Here is a 15064-nt window from a genome sequence, read left to right as displayed (position 1 = left end):
CGCCGGCGCGCGCGCATCGCCCGGCTGTCAGGGAGTCTGCCCCTCCCCCCCTCCTTCCCCAACTCGGCCGCAGAGCCGCCAGGAGCCGCGGGTCGACGAGCCCGACGGGGCTCTATCCCCTCCCCCCACTTCCCTGACTCTGCCGCCGAGCCGGGGGTGCCCGCGTGTCCACCTGCCGGCCGGGCCTCTCGCACTCGCGATCTCTGGTGACGAGACGCCAGCGCGCGCGCGTCGCCCGCCTGGCTTGGAATCCGCCCCTCCCCCTCCTTCCCTCACTCTGCCGCCGAGCTGGCGCTGCCCGCGGGTCCACCTGCCGGCCGGTGCTCCCATACACGCGACCTCTGGTCACGAGCCGCCGGCGCGCGCGCGTCGCCCGGCTGTCTAGGTGTCTGCCCCTCCCCCCCCTTTCCTCACTCTGCCGCCGAGCTGGCGGTGCCCGCGTGTCCACCTGCCGGCCGGGCCTCCCCCACTCGCGACCTGTGCCGCCGAGCCGCCGGCGCGCGCGCATCGCCCGGCTGTCAGGGAGTCTGCCCCTCCCCCCCTCCTTCCCTAACTCGGCCGCAGAGCCGCCAGGAGCCGCGGGTCGACGAGCCCGACGGGGCTCTATCCCCTCCCCCCACTTCCCTAACTCTGTCGACGAGCTGCGGGTGCCCGCGGGGCCACCTGCGACCGGGGCTCTCCCACTCGCGACCTCGCCCGCCGAGCCGCCAGCGCGCGCCCGTCGCCCGGCTGTCAGGCTGTCTGCCCCTCCCCCGCTCCTCCCCTCACTCTGCCGCCCAGCTGGCGTTGCCCGCGGGCACCTGCCGGCCGGGCCTCTCCCACTGGCGACCTCGCCCGCCCAGCCGCCAGCGCGCGCCCGTCGCCCGCCTGGCAGTGCCCGCGGGTCGACCAGCCGGACGGGGCTCTATCCCCTCCCCCCCCTTCCCTAACCCTGCCGACGAGCTGCGGGTGCCCGCGTGTCCACCTGCCGGCCGGGCCTGTCGCACTCGCGACCTCTGGTGACGAGCCGCCGGCGCGCGCGCATCGCCCGGCTGTCAGGGAGTCTGCCCCTCCCCCCCTCCTTCCCCAACTCGGCCGCAGAGCCGCCAGGAGCCGCGGGTCGACGAGCCCGACGGGGCTCTATCCCCTCCCCCCACTTCCCTGACTCTGCCGCCGAGCCGGCGGTGCCCCCGTGTCCACCTGCCGGCCGGGCCTCTCGCACTCGCGACCTCTGGTGACGAGCCGCCAGCGCGCGCGCGTCGCCCGGCTGTCGAGGTGTCTGCCCCGCCCCCCCTTTCCTCACTCTGCCGCCGAGCTGGCGGTGCCCGCGTGTCCACCTGCCGGCCGGGCCTCCCCCACTCGCGACCTGTGCCGCCGAGCCGCCGGCGCGCGCGCATCGCCCGGCTGTCAGGGAGTCTGCCCCTCCCCCCCTCCTTCCCCAACTCGGCCGCAGAGCCGCCAGGAGCCGCGGGTCGACGAGCCCGACGGGGCTCTATCCCCTCCCCCCACTTCCCTGACTCTGCCGCCGAGCCGGCGGTGCCCCCGTGTCCACCTGCCGGCCGGGCCTCTCGCACTCGCGACCTCTGGTGACGAGCCGCCAGCGCGCGCGCGTCGCCCGGCTGTCGAGGTGTCTGCCCCGCCCCCCCTTTCCTCACTCTGCCGCCTAGTTGGCGGTGCCCGCGTGTCCACCTGCCGGCCGGGCCTCCCCCACTCGCGACCTGTGCCGCCGAGCCGCCGGCGCGCGCGCATCGCCCGGCTGTCAGGGAGTCTGCCCCTCCCCCCCTCCTTCCCCAACTCGGCCGCAGAGCCGCCAGGAGCCGCGGGTCGACGAGCCCGACGGGGCTCTATCCCCTCCCCCCACTTCCCTGACTCTGCCGCCGAGCCGGCGGTGCCCGCGTGTCCACCTGCCGGCCGGGCCTCTCGCACTCGCGATCTCTGGTGACGAGACGCCAGCGCGCGCGCGTCGCCCGCCTGGCTTGGAATCCGCCCCTCCCCCTCCTTCCCTCACTCTGCCGCCGAGCTGGCGCTGCCCGCGGGTCCACCTGCCGGCCGGTGCTCCCATACACGCGACCTCTGGTCACGAGCCGCCGGCGCGCGCGCGTCGCCCGGCTGTCTAGGTGTCTGCCCCTCCCCCCCCTTTCCTCACTCTGCCGCCGAGCTGGCGGTGCCCGCGTGTCCACCTGCCGGCCGGGCCTCCCCCACTCGCGACCTGTGCCGCCGAGCCGCCGGCGCGCGCGCATCGCCCGGCTGTCAGGGAGTCTGCCCCTCCCCCCCTCCTTCCCTAACTCGGCCGCAGAGCCGCCAGGAGCCGCGGGTCGACGAGCCCGACGGGGCTCTATCCCCTCCCCCCACTTCCCTAACTCTGTCGACGAGCTGCGGGTGCCCGCGGGGCCACCTGCGACCGGGGCTCTCCCACTCGCGACCTCGCCCGCCGAGCCGCCAGCGCGCGCCCGTCGCCCGGCTGTCAGGCTGTCTGCCCCTCCCCCGCTCCTCCCCTCACTCTGCCGCCCAGCTGGCGTTGCCCGCGGGCACCTGCCGGCCGGGCCTCTCCCACTGGCGACCTCGCCCGCCCAGCCGCCAGCGCGCGCCCGTCGCCCGCCTGGCAGTGCCCGCGGGTCGACCAGCCGGACGGGGCTCTATCCCCTCCCCCCCCTTCCCTAACCCTGCCGACGAGCTGCGGGTGCCCGCGTGTCCACCTGCCGGCCGGGCCTGTCGCACTCGCGACCTCTGGTGACAAGCCGCCAGCGCGCGCGCGTCGCCCGGCTGTCGAGGTGTCTGCCCCGCCCCCCCTTTCCTCACTCTGCCGCCGAGCTGGCGGTGCCCGCGTGTCCACCTGCCGGCCGGGCCTCCCCCACTCGCGACCTGTGCCGCCGAGCCGCCGGCGCGCGCGCATCGCCCGGCTGTCAGGGAGTCTGCCCCTCCCCCCCTCCTTCCCCAACTCGGCCGCAGAGCCGCCAGGAGCCGCGGGTCGACGAGCCCGACGGGGCTCTATCCCCTCCCCCCACTTCCCTGACTCTGCCGCCGAGCCGGCGGTGCCCGCGTGTCCACCTGCCGGCCGGGCCTCTCGCACTCGCGATCTCTGGTGACGAGACGCCAGCGCGCGCGCGTCGCCCGCCTGGCTTGGAATCCGCCCCTCCCCCTCCTTCCTTCACTCTGCCGCCGAGCTGGCGGTGCCCGCGGGTCCACCTGCCGGCCGGGCCTGTCGCACTCGCGACCTCTGGTCACGAGCCGCCAGCGCGCGCGCGTCGCCCGGCTGTCGAGGTGTCTGCCCCGCCCCCCCTTTCCTCACTCTGCCGCCGAGCTGGCGGTGCCCGCGTGTCCACCTGCCGGCCGGGCCTCCCCCACTCGCGACCTGTGCCGCCGAGCCGCCGGCGCGCGCGCATCGCCCGGCTGTCAGGGAGTCTGCCCCTCCCCCCCTCCTTCCCCAACTCGGCCGCAGAGCCGCCAGGAGCCGCGGGTCGACGAGCCCGACGGGGCTCTATCCCCTCCCCACACTTCCCTGACTCTGCCGCCGAGCCGGCGGTGCCCCCGTGTCCACCTGCCGGCCGGGCCTCTCGCACTCGCGACCTCTGGTGACGAGCCGCCAGCGCGCGCGCATCGCCCGGCTGTCGAGGTGTCTGCCCCGCCCCCCCTTTCCTCACTCTGCCGCCGAGCTGGCGGTGCCCGCGTGTCCACATGCCGGCCGGGCCTCCCCCACTCGCGACCTGTGCCGCCGAGCCGCCGGCGCGCGCGCATCGCCCGGCTGTCAGGGAGTCTGCCCCTCCCCCCCTCCTTCCCCAACTCGGCCGCAGAGCCGCCAGGAGCCGCGGGTCGACGAGCCCGACGGGGCTCTATCCCCTCCCCCCACTTCCCTGACTCTGCCGCCGAGCCGGCGGTGCCCGCGTGTCCACCTGCCGGCCGGGCCTCTCGCACTCGCGATCTCTGGTGACGAGACGCCAGCGCGCGCGCGTCGCCCGCCTGGCTTGGAATCCGCCCCTCCCCCTCCTTCCCTCACTCTGCCGCCGAGCTGGCGGTGCCCGCGGGTCCACCTGCCGGCCGTTGCTCCCCTACACGCGACCTCTGGTCACGAGCCGCCGGCGCGCGCGCGTCGCCCGGCTGTCTAGGTGTCTGCCCCTCCCCCCCCTTTCCTCACTCTGCCGCCGAGCTGGCGGTGCCCGCGTGTCCACCTGCCGGCCGGGCCTCCCCCACTCGCGACCTGTGCCGCCGAGCCGCCGGCGCGCGCGCATCGCCCGGCTGTCAGGGAGTCTGCCCCTCCCCCCCTCCTTCCCTAACTCGGCCGCAGAGCTGCCAGGAGCCGCGGGTCGACGAGCCCGACGGGGCTCTATCCCCTCCCCCCACTTCCCTAACTCTGTCGACGAGCTGCGGGTGCCCGCGGGGCCACCTGCGACCGGGGCTCTCCCACTCGCGACCTCGCCCGCCGAGCCGCCAGCGCGCGCCCGTCGCCCGGCTGTCAGGCTGTCTGCCCCTCCCCCGCTCCTCCCCTCACTCTGCCGCCCAGCTGGCGTTGCCCGCGGGCACCTGCCGGCCGGGCCTCTCCCACTGGCGACCTCGCCCGCCCAGCCGCCAGCGCGCGCCCGTCGCCCGCCTGGCAGTGCCCGCGGGTCGACCAGCCGGACGGGGCTCTATCCCCTCCCCCCCTTCCCTAACCCTGCCGACGAGCTGCGGGTGCCCGCGTGTCCACCTGCCGGCCTGGCCTCTCGCACTCGCGACCTCTGGTGACGAGCCGCCAGCGCGCGCGCGTCGCCCGGCTGTCGAGGTGTCTGCCCCGCCCCCCCTTTCCTCACTCTGCCGCCGAGCTGGCGGTGCCCCCGTGTCCACCTGCCGGCCGGGCCTCTCGCACTCGCGACCTCTGGTGACGAGCCGCCAGCGCGCGCGCATCGCCCGGCTGTCGAGGTGTCTGCCCCGCCCCCCCTTTCCTCACTCTGCCGCCGAGCTGGCGGTGCCCGCGTGTCCACCTGCCGGCCGGGCCTCCCCCACTCGCGACCTGTGCCGCCGAGCCGCCGGCGCGCGCGCATCGCCCGGCTGTCAGGGAGTCTGCCCCTCCCCCCCTCCTTCCCCAACTCGGCCGCAGAGCCGCCAGGAGCCGCGGGTCGACGAGCCCGACGGGGCTCTATCCCCTCCCCCCACTTCCCTGACTCTGCCGCCGAGCCGGCGGTGCCCGCGTGTCCACCTGCCGGCCGGGCCTCTCGCACTCGCGATCTCTGGTGACGAGACGCCAGCGCGCGCGCGTCGCCCGCCTGGCTTGGAATCCGCCCCTCCCCCTCCTTCCCTCACTCTGCCGCCGAGCTGGCGCTGCCCGCGGGTCCACCTGCCGGCCGGTGCTCCCATACACGCGACCTCTGGTCACGAGCCGCCGGCGCGCGCGCGTCGCCCGGCTGTCTAGGTGTCTGCCCCTCCCCCCCCTTTCCTCACTCTGCCGCCGAGCTGGCGGTGCCCGCGTGTCCACCTGCCGGCCGGGCCTCCCCCACTCGCGACCTGTGCCGCCGAGCCGCCGGCGCGCGCGCATCGCCCGGCTGTCAGGGAGTCTGCCCCTCCCCCCCTCCTTCCCTAACTCGGCCGCAGAGCCGCCAGGAGCCGCGGGTCGACGAGCCCGACGCGGATCTATCCCCTCCCCCCACTTCCCTGACTCTGCCGCCGAGCCGGCGGTGCCCCCGTGTCCACCTGCCGGCCGGACCTCTCGCACTCGCGACCTCTGGTGACGAGCCGCCAGCGCGCGCGCATCGCCCGGCTGTCGAGGTGTCTGCCCCGCCCCCCCTTTCCTCACTCTGCCGCCGAGCTGGCGGTGCCCGCGTGTCCACCTGCCGGCCGGGCCTCCCCCACTCGCGACCTGTGCCGCCGAGCCGCCGGCGCGCGCGCATCGCCCGGCTGTCAGGGAGTCTGCCCCTCCCCCCCTCCTTCCCCAACTCGGCCGCAGAGCCGCCAGGAGCCGCGGGTCGACGAGCCCGACGGGGCTCTATCCCCTCCCCCCACTTCCCTAGCTCTGTCGACGAGCTGCGGGTGCCCGCGGGTCCACCTGCGACCGGGGCTCTCCCACTCGCGACCTCGCCCGCCGAGCCGCCAGCGCGCGCCCGTCGCCCGGCTGTCAGGCTGTCTGCCCCTCCCCCGCTCCTCCCCTCACTCTGCCGCCCAGCTGGCGTTGCCCGCGGGCACCTGCCGGCCGGGCCTCTCCCACTGGCGACCTCGCCCGCCCAGCCGCCAGCGCGCGCCCGTCGCCGGCCTGGCAGTGCCCGCGGGTCGACCAGCCGGACGGGGCTCTATCCCCTCCCCCCCTTCCCTAACCCTGCCGACGAGCTGCGGGTGCCCGCGTGTCCACCTGCCGGCCTGGCCTCTCGCACTCGCGACCTCTGGTGACGAGCCGCCAGCGCGCGCGCGTCGCCCGGCTGTCGAGGTGTCTGCCCCGCCCCCCCTTTCCTCACTCTGCCGCCGAGCTGGCGGTGCCCGCGTGTCCACCTGCCGGCCGGGCCTCCCCCACTCGCGACCTGTGCCGCCGAGCCGCCGGCGCGCGCGCATCGCCCGGCTGTCAGGGAGTCTGCCCCTCCCCCCCTCCTTCCCTAACTCGGCCGCAGAGCCGCCAGGAGCCGCGGGTCGACGAGCCCGACGGGGCTCTATCCCCTCCCCCCACTTCCCTGACTCTGCCGCCGAGCTGGCGGTGCCCGCGTGTCCACCTGCCGGCCGGGCCTCTCGCACTCGCGACCTCTGGTGACGAGCCGCCAGCGCGCGCGCGTCGCCCGGCTGTCGAGGTGTCTGCCCCGCCCCCCCTTTCCTCACTCTGCCGCCGAGCTGGCGGTGCCCGCGTGTCCACCTGCCGGCCGGGCCTCCCCCACTCGCGACCTGTGCCGCCGAGCCGCCGGCGCGCGCGCATCGCCCGGCTGTCAGGGAGTCTGCCCCTCCCCCCCTCCTTCCCTAACTCGGCCGCAGAGCCGCCAGGAGCCGCGGGTCGACGAGCCCGACGGGGCTCTATCCCCTCCCCCCACTTCCCTGACTCTGCCGCCGAGCCGGCGGTGCCCGCGTGTCCACCTGCCGGCCGGGCCTCTCGCACTCGCGATCTCTGGTGACGAGACGCCAGCGCGCGCGCGTCGCCCGCCTGGCTTGGAATCCGCCCCTCCCCCTCCTTCCTTCACTCTGCCGCCGAGCTGGCGGTGCCCGCGGGTCCACCTGCCGGCCGGGCCTGTCGCACTCGCGACCTCTGGTCACGAGCCGCCAGCGCCCGCGCGTCGCCCGGCTGTCGAGGTGTCTGCCCCGCCCCCCCTTTCCTCACTCTGCCGCCGAGCTGGCGGTGCCCGCGTGTCCACCTGCCGGCCGGGCCTCCCCCACTCGCGACCTGTGCCGCCGAGCCGCCGGCGCGCGCGCATCGCCCGGCTGTCAGGGAGTCTGCCCCTCCCCCCCTCCTTCCCCAACTCGGCCGCAGAGCCGCCAGGAGCCGCGGGTCGACGAGCCCGACGGGGCTCTATCCCCTCCCCCCACTTCCCTGACTCTGCCGCCGAGCCGGCGGTGCCCGCGTGTCCACCTGCCGGCCGGGCCTCTCGCACTCGCGATCTCTGGTGACGAGACGCCAGCGCGCGCGCGTCGCCCGCCTGGCTTGGAATCCGCCCCTCCCCCTCCTTCCCTCACTCTGCCGCCGAGCTGGCGGTGCCCGCGGGTCCACCTGCCGGCCGGTGCTCCCCTACACGCGACCTCTGGTCACGAGCCGCCGGCGCGCGCGCGTCGCCCGGCTGTCTAGGTGTCTGCCCCTCCCCCCCCTTTCCTCACTCTGCCGCCGAGCTGGCGGTGCCCGCGTGTCCACCTGCCGGCCGGGCCTCCCCCACTCGCGACCTGTGCCGCCGAGCCGCCGGCGCGCGCGCATCGCCCGGCTGTCAGGGAGTCTGCCCCTCCCCCCCTCCTTCCCTAACTCGGCCGCAGAGCCGCCAGGAGCCGCGGGTCGACGAGCCCGACGGGGCTCTATCCCCTCCCCCCACTTCCCTAGCTCTGTCGACGAGCTGCGGGTGCCCGCGGGTCCACCTGCGACCGGGGCTCTCCCACTCGCGACCTCGCCCGCCGAGCCGCCAGCGCGCGCCCGTCGCCCGGCTGTCAGGCTGTCTGCCCCTCCCCCGCTCCTCCCCTCACTCTGCCGCCCAGCTGGCGTTGCCCGCGGGCACCTGCCGGCCGGGCCTCTCCCACTGGCGACCTCGCCCGCCCAGCCGCCAGCGCGCGCCCGTCGCCCGCCTGGCAGTGCCCGCGGGTCGACCAGCCGGACGGGGCTCTATCCCCTCCCCCCCTTCCCTAACCCTGCCGACGAGCTGCGGGTGCCCGCGTGTCCACCTGCCGGCCTGGCCTCTCGCACTCGCGACCTCTGGTGACGAGCCGCCAGCGCGCGCGCGTCGCCCGGCTGTCGAGGTGTCTGCCCCGCCCCCCCTTTCCTCACTCTGCCGCCGAGCTGGCGGTGCCCGCGTGTCCACCTGCCGGCCGGGCCTCCCCCACTCGCGACCTGTGCCGCCGAGCCGCCGGCGCGCGCGCATCGCCCGGCTGTCAGGGAGTCTGCCCCTCCCCCCCTCCTTCCCCAACTCGGCCGCAGAGCCGCCAGGAGCCGCGGGTCGACGAGCCCGACGGGGCTCTATCCCCTCCCCCCACTTCCCTGACTCTGCCGCCGAGCCGGCGGTGCCCGCGTGTCCACCTGCCGGCCGGGCCTCTCGCACTCGCGATCTCTGGTGACGAGACGCCAGCGCGCGCGCGTCGCCCGCCTGGCTTGGAATCCGCCCCTCCCCCTCCTTCCCTCACTCTGCCGCCGAGCTGGCGCTGCCCGCGGGTCCACCTGCCGGCCGGTGCTCCCCTACACGCGACCTCTGGTCACGAGCCGCCGGCGCGCGCGCGTCGCCCGGCTGTCTAGGTGTCTGCCCCTCCCCCCCCTTTCCTCACTCTGCCGCCGAGCTGGCGGTGCCCGCGTGTCCACCTGCCGGCCGGGCCTCCCCCACTCGCGACCTGTGCCGCCGAGCCGCCGGCGCGCGCGCATCGCCCGGCTGTCAGGGAGTCTGCCCCTCCCCCCCTCCTTCCCTAACTCGGCCGCAGAGCCGCCAGGAGCCGCGGGTCGACGAGCCCGACGGGGCTCTATCCCCTCCCCCCACTTCCCTAGCTCTGTCGACGAGCTGCGGGTGCCCGCGGGTCCACCTGCGACCGGGGCTCTCCCACTCGCGACCTCGCCCGCCTAGCCGCCAGCGCGCGCCCGTCGCCCGGCTGTCAGGCTGTCTGCCCCTCCCCCGCTCCTCCCCTCACTCTGCCGCCCAGCTGGCGTTGCCCGCGGGCACCTGCCGGCCGGGCCTCTCCCACTGGCGACCTCGCCCGCCCAGCCGCCAGCGCGCGCCCGTCGCCCGCCTGGCAGTGCCCGCGGGTCGACCAGCCGGACGGGGCTCTATCCCCTCCCCCCCTTCCCTAACCCTGCCGACGAGCTGCGGGTGCCCGCGTGTCCACCTGCCGGCCTGGCCTCTCGCACTCGCGACCTCTGGTGACGAGCCGCCAGCGCGCGCGCGTCGCCCGGCTGTCGAGGTGTCTGCCCCGCCCCCCCTTTCCTCACTCTGCCGCCGAGCTGGCGGTGCCCGCGTGTCCACCTGCCGGCCGGGCCTCCCCCACTCGCGACCTGTGCCGCCGAGCCGCCGGCGCGCGCGCATCGCCCGGCTGTCAGGGAGTCTGCCCCTCCCCCCCTCCTTCCCTAACTCGGCCGCAGAGCCGCCAGGAGCCGCGGGTCGACGAGCCCGACGGGGCTCTATCCCCTCCCCCCACTTCCCTGACTCTGCCGCCGAGCTGGCGGTGCCCGCGTGTCCACCTGCCGGCCGGGCCTCTCGCACTCGCGACCTCTGGTGACGAGCCGCCAGCGCGCGCGCGTCGCCCGGCTGTCGAGGTGTCTGCCCCGCCCCCCCTTTCCTCACTCTGCCGCCGAGCTGGCGGTGCCCGCGTGTCCACCTGCCGGCCGGGCCTCCCCCACTCGCGACCTGTGCCGCCGAGCCGCCGGCGCGCGCGCATCGCCCGGCTGTCAGGGAGTCTGCCCCTCCCCCCCTCCTTCCCTAACTTGGCCGCAGAGCCGCCAGGAGCCGCGGGTCGACGAGCCCGACGGGGCTCTATCCCCTCCCCCCACTTCCCTGACTCTGCCGCCGAGCCGGCGGTGCCCGCGTGTCCACCTGCCGGCCGGGCCTCTCGCACTCGCGATCTCTGGTGACGAGACGCCAGCGCGCGCGCGTCGCCCGCCTGGCTTGGAATCCGCCCCTCCCCCTCCTTCCTTCACTCTGCCGCCGAGCTGGCGGTGCCCGCGGGTCCACCTGCCGGCCGGGCCTGTCGCACTCGCGACCTCTGGTCACGAGCCGCCAGCGCGCGCGCGTCGCCCGGCTGTCGAGGTGTCTGCCCCGCCCCCCCTTTCCTCACTCTGCCGCCGAGCTGGCGGTGCCCGCGTGTCCACCTGCCGGCCGGGCCTCCCCCACTCGCGACCTGTGCCGCCGAGCCGCCGGCGCGCGCGCATCGCCCGGCTGTCAGGGAGTCTGCCCCTCCCCCCCTCCTTCCCCAACTCGGCCGCAGAGCCGCCAGGAGCCGCGGGTCGACGAGCCCGACGGGGCTCTATCCCCTCCCCACACTTCCCTGACTCTGCCGCCGAGCCGGCGGTGCCCCCGTGTCCACCTGCCGGCCGGGCCTCTCGCACTCGCGACCTCTGGTGACGAGCCGCCAGCGCGCGCGCATCGCCCGGCTGTCGAGGTGTCTGCCCCGCCCCCCCTTTCCTCACTCTGCCGCCGAGCTGGCGGTGCCCGCGTGTCCACCTGCCGGCCGGGCCTCCCCCACTCGCGACCTGTGCCGCCGAGCCGCCGGCGCGCGCGCATCGCCCGGCTGTCAGGGAGTCTGCCCCTCCCCCCCTCCTTCCCCAACTCGGCCGCAGAGCCGCCAGGAGCCGCGGGTCGACGAGCCCGACGGGGCTCTATCCCCTCCCCCCACTTCCCTGACTCTGCCGCCGAGCCGGCGGTGCCCGCGTGTCCACCTGCCGGCCGGGCCTCTCGCACTCGCGATCTCTGGTGACGAGACGCCAGCGCGCGCGCGTCGCCCGCCTGGCTTGGAATCCGCCCCTCCCCCTCCTTCCCTCACTCTGCCGCCGAGCTGGCGGTGCCCGCGGGTCCACCTGCCGGCCGGTGCTCCCCTACACGCGACCTCTGGTCACGAGCCGCCGGCGCGCGCGCGTCGCCCGGCTGTCTAGGTGTCTGCCCCTCCCCCCCCTTTCCTCACTCTGCCGCCGAGCTGGCGGTGCCCGCGTGTCCACCTGCCGGCCGGGCCTCCCCCACTCGCGACCTGTGCCGCCGAGCCGCCGGCGCGCGCGCATCGCCCGGCTGTCAGGGAGTCTGCCCCTCCCCCCCTCCTTCCCTAACTCGGCCGCAGAGCCGCCAGGAGCCGCGGGTCGACGAGCCCGACGGGGCTCTATCCCCTCCCCCCACTTCCCTAACTCTGTCGACGAGCTGCGGGTGCCCGCGGGGCCACCTGCGACCGGGGCTCTCCCACTCGCGACCTCGCCCGCCGAGCCGCCAGCGCGCGCCCGTCGCCCGGCTGTCAGGCTGTCTGCCCCTCCCCCGCTCCTCCCCTCACTCTGCCGCCCAGGTGGCGTTGCCCGCGGGCACCTGCCGGCCGGGCCTCTCCCACTGGCGACCTCGCCCGCCCAGCCGCCAGCGCGCCCCCGTCGCCCGCCTGGCAGTGCCCGCGGGTCGACCAGCCGGACGGGGCTCTATCCCCTCCCCCCCTTCCCTAACCCTGCCGACGAGCTGCGGGTGCCCGCGTGTCCACCTGCCGGCCTGGCCTCTCGCACTCGCGACCTCTGGTGACGAGCCGCCAGCGCGCGCGCGTCGCCCGGCTGTCGAGGTGTCTGCCCCGCCCCCCCTTTCCTCACTCTGCCGCCGAGCTGGCGGTGCCCCCGTGTCCACCTGCCGGCCGGGCCTCTCGCACTCGCGACCTCTGGTGACGAGCCGCCAGCGCGCGCGCATCGCCCGGCTGTCGAGGTGTCTGCCCCGCCCCCCCTTTCCTCACTCTGCCGCCGAGCTGGCGGTGCCCGCGTGTCCACCTGCCGGCCGGGCCTCCCCCACTCGCGACCTGTGCCGCCGAGCCGCCGGCGCGCGCGCATCGCCCGGCTGTCAGGGAGTCTGCCCCTCCCCCCCTCCTTCCCCAACTCGGCCGCAGAGCCGCCAGGAGCCGCGGGTCGACGAGCCCGACGGGGCTCTATCCCCTCCCCCCACTTCCCTGACTCTGCCGCCGAGCCGGCGGTGCCCGCGTGTCCACCTGCCGGCCGGGCCTCTCGCACTCGCGATCTCTGGTGACGAGACGCCAGCGCGCTCGCGTCGCCCGCCTGGCTTGGAATCCGCCCCTCCCCCTCCTTCCCTCACTCTGCCGCCGAGCTGGCGCTGCCCGCGGGTCCACCTGCCGGCCGGTGCTCCCATACACGCGACCTCTGGTCACGAGCCGCCGGCGCGCGCGCGTCGCCCGGCTGTCTAGGTGTCTGCCCCTCCCCCCCCTTTCCTCACTCTGCCGCCGAGCTGGCGGGGCCCGCGTGTCCACCTGCCGGCCGGGCCTCCCCCACTCGCGACCTGTGCCGCCGAGCCGCCGGCGCGCGCGCATCGCCCGGCTGTCAGGGAGTCTGCCCCTCCCCCCCTCCTTCCCTAACTCGGCCGCAGAGCCGCCAGGAGCCGCGGGTCGACGAGCCCGACGGGGCTCTATCCCCTCCCCCCACTTCCCTAGCTCTGTCGACGAGCTGCGGGTGCCCGCGGGTCCACCTGCGACCGGGGCTCTCCCACTCGCGACCTCGCCCGCCGAGCCGCCAGCGCGCGCCCGTCGCCCGGCTGTCAGGCTGTCTGCCCCTCCCCCGCTCCTCCCCTCACTCTGCCGCCCAGCTGGCGTTGCCCGCGGGCACCTGCCGGCCGGGCCTCTCCCACTGGCGACCTCGCCCGCCCAGCCGCCAGCGCGCGCCCGTCGCCCGCCTGGCAGTGCCCGCGGGTCGACCAGCCGGAAGGGGCTCTATCCCCTCCCCCCCTTCCCTAACCCTGCCGACGAGCTGCGGGTGCCCGCGTGTCCACCTGCCGGCCTGGCCTCTCGCACTCGCGACCTCTGGTGACGAGCCGCCAGCGCGCGCGCGTCGCCCGGCTGTCGAGGTGTCTGCCCCGCCCCCCCTTTCCTCACTCTGCCGCCGAGCTGGCGGTGCCCGCGTGTCCACCTGCCGGCCGGGCCTCCCCCACTCGCGACCTGTGCCGCCGAGCCGCCGGCGCGCGCGCATCGCCCGGCTGTCAGGGAGTCTGCCCCTCCCCCCCTCCTTCCCTAACTCGGCCGCAGAGCCGCCAGGAGCCGCGGGTCGACGAGCCCGACGGGGCTCTATCCCCTCCCCCCACTTCCCTGACTCTGCCGCCGAGCTGGCGGTGCCCGCGTGTCCACCTGCCGGCCGGGCCTCTCGCACTCGCGACCTCTGGTGACGAGCCGCCAGCGCGCGCGCGTCGCCCGGCTGTCGAGGTGTCTGCCCCGCCCCCCCTTTCCTCACTCTGCCGCCGAGCTGGCGGTGCCCGCGTGTCCACCTGCCGGCCGGGCCTCCCCCACTCGCGACCTGTGCCGCCGAGCCGCCGGCGCGCGTGCATCGCCCGGCTGTCAGGGAGTCTGCCCCTCCCCCCCTCCTTCCCTAACTCGGCCGCAGAGCCGCCAGGAGCCGCGGGTCGACGAGCCCGACGGGGCTCTATCCCCTCCCCCCACTTCCCTGACTCTGCCGCCGAGCCGGCGGTGCCCGCGTGTCCACCTGCCGGCCGGGCCTCTCGCACTCGCGATCTCTGGTGACGAGACGCCAGCGCGCGCGCGTCGCCCGCCTGGCTTGGAATCCGCCCCTCCCCCTCCTTCCTTCACTCTGCCGCCGAGCTGGCGGTGCCCGCGGGTCCACCTGCCGGCCGGGCCTGTCGCACTCGCGACCTCTGGTCACGAGCCGCCAGCGCGCGCGCGTCGCCCGGCTGTCTAGGTGTCTGCCCCTCCCCCCCCTTTCCTCACTCTGCCGCCGAGCTGGCGGTGCCCGCGTGTCCACCTGCCGGCCGGGCCTCCCCCACTCGCGACCTGTGCCGCCGAGCCGCCGGCGCGCGCGCATCGCCCGGCTGTCAGGGAGTCTGCCCCTCCCCCCCTCCTTCCCTAACTCGGCCGCAGAGCCGCCAGGAGCCGCGGGTCGACGAGCCCGACGGGGCTCTATCCCCTCCCCCCACTTCCCTAACTCTGTCGACGAGCTGCGGGTGCCCGCGGGGCCACCTGCGACCGGGGCTCTCCCACTCGCGACCTCGCCCGCCGAGCCGCCAGCGCGCGCCCGTCGCCCGGCTGTCAGGCTGTCTGCCCCTCCCCCGCTCCTCCCCTCACTCTGCCGCCCAGCTGGCGTTGCCCGCGGGCACCTGCCGGCCGGGCCTCTCCCACTGGCGACCTCGCCCGCCCAGCCGCCAGCGCGCGCCCGTCGCCCGCCTGGCAGTGCCCGCGGGTCGACCAGCCGGACGGGGCTCTATCCCCTCCCCCCCTTCCCTAACCCTGCCGACGAGCTGCGGGTGCCCGCGTGTCCACCTGCCGGCCTGGCCTCTCGCACTCGCGACCTCTGGTGACGAGCCGCCAGCGCGCGCGCGTCGCCCGGCTGTCGAGGTGTCTGCCCCGCCCCCCCTTTCCTCACTCTGCCGCCGAGCTGGCGGTGCCCCCGTGTCCACCTGCCGGCCGGGCCTCTCGCACTCGCGACCTCTGGTGACGAGCCGCCAGCGCGCGCGCATCGCCCGGCTGTCGAGGTGTCTGCCCCGCCCCCCCTTTCCTCACTCTGCCGCCGAGCTGGCGGTGCCCGCGTGTCCACCTGCCGGCCGGGCCTCCCCCACTCGCGACCTGTGCCGCCGAGCCGCCGGCGCGCGCGCATCGCCCGGCTGTCAGGGAGTCTGCCCCTCCCCCCCTCCTTCCCCAACTCGGCCGCAGAGCCGCCAGGAGCCGCGGGTCGACGAGCCCGACGGGGCTCTATCCCCTCCCCCCACTTCCCTGACTCTGCCGCCGAGCCGGCGGTGCCCGCGTGTCCACCTGCCGGCCGGGCCTCTCGCACTCGCGATCTCTGGTGACGAGA

This window comes from Giraffa tippelskirchi, chromosome 8, assembly GCF_054371585.1.
Source record: "Giraffa tippelskirchi isolate mGirTip1 chromosome 8, T2T-mGirTip1v1.2.pri, whole genome shotgun sequence".
NCBI lineage: Eukaryota > Metazoa > Chordata > Mammalia > Artiodactyla > Giraffidae > Giraffa > Giraffa tippelskirchi.
The sequence above is the reverse complement of the archived record's forward strand: the minus strand, read 5'-3'. Positions refer to the sequence as shown.